Here is a 4,262-nt window from a genome sequence, read left to right on the forward strand (position 1 = left end):
GTCATCCACGCACGAGAGAAAGCTTTGCGACCGCTCGGATTTTGCTGAGTGATCTTTCCATGAGGTTAGTAAGTGGTTCGCATTAAACTGTTTGCCATCACACTCCACTGCTGTGAAAGCAACTGAGCTCCATCCTCAACTTCCTGTCCTCTAGTCACAATTTGAATACAGACAGCTCCTAATGAAATACTAGAGTACTAGCTATATCCAGTTATAATAATCTGATAAGTGCTAGATAAATGAGCTTTGAGAATTCTTAGGGCACATGGAAAATTGCTTGCAGTGGATCCAGGGGCAGCTTCTCCATTTATAGCTTTCCATTGTCTTCTCTTAGCCCCCTGCCACCACAGCCTGTTCCCCTTGAGTCCCTGTCATCCCCATTCTGTTACACTAGTTTCTGAAGTGAGGCCTTGAGGCAATCTTTTTTGGCTTTTTCTTCCTTATTGGTGGGAATGTCACTCACAATTTATATCTGTTTTAAATTACGAAAGAATTGCAAAATGCAGTAGTAGTGAGAACAGGATCTGGATCTTTGAGTGATATAGCCTTCTAACTGATGCAACCAGAGGCTTAACTAGCAATTTTGGTTCCCTGGGCATAGATCCCAGAGTGGGGGGCAGGGTGCAAAGCATCAGAAAGTGTAGGGTGGGGTGTTACTGAGCTGCTGCTGCTGCTGCTGCTGCCAAGACACAGGCTCCCCACATCTAGGGTGGCCATTCAGCCGGCTTTATAGAGGACAGTCTCATTTTCTGGTCCTCTGACCACTATTAATATGAAACCACCTTTATGTCTTGTATTTTTAACTGGTCAGCACCCCCCACCTCTGTCACCGCTGTGGCTGCCTGCAGGAGCTCCCTGCTCAGCCCTCCCCAGCCATCAACACCGCCATGGCTGCCTTTGGGAGCTCACCACTGCGATTCCCCTGCTGCTGATGCCGCCGCCACCACCTGTGGGAGCTGACCAGCCATGGGAGGCACACAACTTTCATTGTGGTGCAACTAAATGCAACTATCCTCAATTCTTGAAGTACCTCAATGGCCACATCCTGGCTACTGCCACTGCACACTGGCTTCTGCTGCCACCAGAAGGGTCCCTAGGACCTGCTGTTTTGGGACCCCCTTCAAACTGGTGTTTGGACCTAGTGCCCTGCTAGCCCCATCTTAACTATGCTAGTAGTTGCAACTTTGCTGCCCCTCCAGCTTCCTTGTTTGTGATAAACAGAGTATGTTTCCAAGATATCTAAAGGGAGCTTCTGTTGTGGCATTTACAGGAAGACTTTGGATTAGATTGGTTAACGAATTCTTTGCAGAAGTAAAAAGAATTGTTGTATTTTTGGGACCAGATGACCAGACTAGTAACCTCTGTTTTCTTTGTGATTTATGTAGTAATTACGTATGTTGCCTGTAGATATATATTTGTGGCAATATATTACATCAACCATAGATAGTCATTACACACGGCTGGGCACTAATCTCCTTAACTCTTTCCTTTTTCTCTTTAAATGACAGATGGAGAGAAATGAGCATGCTATTCAGTCCAAGAAAACAGTAATTTATATATAAAAAAGATGAGTGAAAAATTATTTTCATTGATGGGAATGTGTCTTCATTTATGATGCTTCTTGAATAGTTCATCTCAGTTTCATTTAAGGACAATAGGTGTGTAGGAAGTTTCATTTGTAATAATAAAACAAAAATCTATTAGCCCGAGTTCACACTTCTCTTTCTTTATCCTATGCATATCCATGTGCATTCGTGAAGTACCAGGCACATCTGTAACACTATAAAAAGAATATTATTCCAGATCAGAGAGAAAGAGACTCTTTCTGTCTTCTACATTATAGACGACTTGAAAATTTACTTTATTTCAGAAAATAGAGACCAGTTTTGGTGGCAGTTTTAAATCTGTGGTTTGTAACTTCTTTTTTACATAAGTAATTATTTGCACTTAGCTGATAATAACTGCTTCAGTTATATATTAGTATAATTATATGGAAATTAGTGAAGATACACCGTTAAATACTGGGAGTAATGAATAAATAGTGGGAGTAAAGGCCCCATGTTTTTATTCTACCCTCCATGATTCTCCAGTTCTCCACGATTTAGGATTTTTTTCTGAAGACAAACCTTTGGTGTAGGGACCTGGTCTCTATTTCTGTCTTTCCAGCTCCTAGTTTAATACACAAATAAGTATAATCCAATACCTACCATGATTGACAATTGTGCTCCATGGGCATGGACTTTTGACAACTGAGTGTCATAGCAGTATAAAAGGAACATCTTCTTCCAACAGCAGAACATGGTATCTAGGTGAGATATTAAAAGTTAGGGAGCTGACAGGGGTGCCTTATTCACATTTCTATTTGGTCAGCACTGGATAACATAAGCCTCTCATGTACATATAACTGATTTTTAACTCATTCATACCAGAGCTTCCTACAGATACAAAAAGAATTCCCCATATTTTTCCCATTCAAACCAAGGATCTTTGTCCAGCAGAAAGCTTCACTTGCTTACTGTAGCAGTAAGACTACCAGAGAGCCTCTGCTACTACCAGGATGGATGAACAGTTCCTTGGCTTTGGGCTTCCTCTGCAGACTGCTAAAAATGCTCAGATGTGACTAAAACCAATCCTTTCTGGGGCTATAAGGACAGCCCCAGTGTGCACCGAGGTTGCTGTGAGTGATGCTGTGCACATATTGCTCAGCTTGGCTTTTCATTTGAGGTCTTTTCAAGCTGAATGCTGCTCACTCCTGAGTCATATCAGAATCACTTAGCTCTTTATGTGTGTTTTAAACCTTGCCTTGATTATTCTGTCCACACGAGAATACCACCCCTCCTCCCCCCCACACACATACAAGGTCCCAAAACAAGACTCAAACACCTTTGCCGCAGCACACACACCATCCTCCAACACCTAAACCTAAACTAACTCAAAAAATTCACTTAGTCTCTGAAGTACACAGCATTGTTGTATAAAGAACTTTCTTGAGACCACAGCAACAGTTACCCAGGAAGAGTTAGTTCATTGCATCTGCTATTCTTATGGACCTCTGTTTTTTCATCCTACAGACCTCTAGAAGCAAATGGCTTTAACTCTCTCCCTTCTAGAATTTCAAGAAAGTGTTGAATAATTCTCCATCGTGTGTATCCATCTGGGGAGCCAGTCCTTTTGTGGTACCATAAGTGTACACCTATAAAGTTGTCCTTGCTATCATTTTTGGAAAGACCAAGGAGCTCCTGTTTTGAGTTCTCTCTCTTTTTATGTAGCTGCAATCCTCAGTGACCCTGACATTGGTTTCCAACAGTGTGGGTAGGCATTCTTGATTTCAGCTTTCTGTTAAAATGTTGGGAGATGATAACCCACCCTTCATCAAAAACGTTCTGTAAGATAATGTTCTGTAAGATGATGTTCTATAAAGATATTTGCTTTCAGTCTGTCGTAAGGTGATAGGTTCTGTGAATGGGGGGGAGGACAGATGTACTTTGACTTTGCCAGGACTTTTGACACCATCTCTGATGACATTCTCATTAACTAGCTAAGGAAATACAGCTGGCAAGGTAGATACAAAATGGGTGGATCATCTTTCTCAATGAGTAGTCATCAATGATTCATTGTCTAGCTAGAAGGACATATCAAATGGGATCCCCAGGGGCCTGCCCTGGGCCTGGGATTGTTCAAGGTATTAATGATTTGGACAATGGAATTTAATTCTTGCTTAGCAATTTTGCAGATGACACCAAGTTGACTGAAGTTAGAGACACTCTGGAGAGCATCCAGAATGACTTGGATACACTGGAGAAAAAAGGTCCAAAGTCAGTCAAATGAAATTAAACAAGGGCAATTGAGAAGTCCGGCAGTTGGGATGGAATATCTGCATGGACAGTTAAAGACTGGGGATGATCACTTATGCTGCAGTAGTGCAGAGCACGGTCTGTGGATTATACTATCATAAACTGAATATGAACCAATAATGTGTTCTCATTGCAAAAAAAAACCCAAGCAGAACTAGGTTTTTGTCAACAGGAGTTCATAGAATCATAGAAGTAGGGTCAGAAGGGACCTTGTAGATCTTCAAGCCCGACCCCCCCCCGGGTGGGAGAAAAAGACTGGACTCAAATGAGTCCAGCCAGGTAGTCATCAAGCCTCTTCTTAAAGATCCCCAGGGTAGGAGCCAGCACCACTTCCCTAGGAAGTTAGTTCCAGCTCCTAGCCACCCTAACTGTGAAGTAGTTCTTGCGGATGTCTAATCTAAATCTACT

The sequence above is a fragment of the Crocodylus porosus genome, unplaced genomic scaffold, assembly GCF_001723895.1.
Source record: "Crocodylus porosus isolate Cpor-Errol unplaced genomic scaffold, CroPor_comp1, whole genome shotgun sequence".
Classification (NCBI taxonomy): Eukaryota; Metazoa; Chordata; order Crocodylia; family Crocodylidae; genus Crocodylus; species Crocodylus porosus.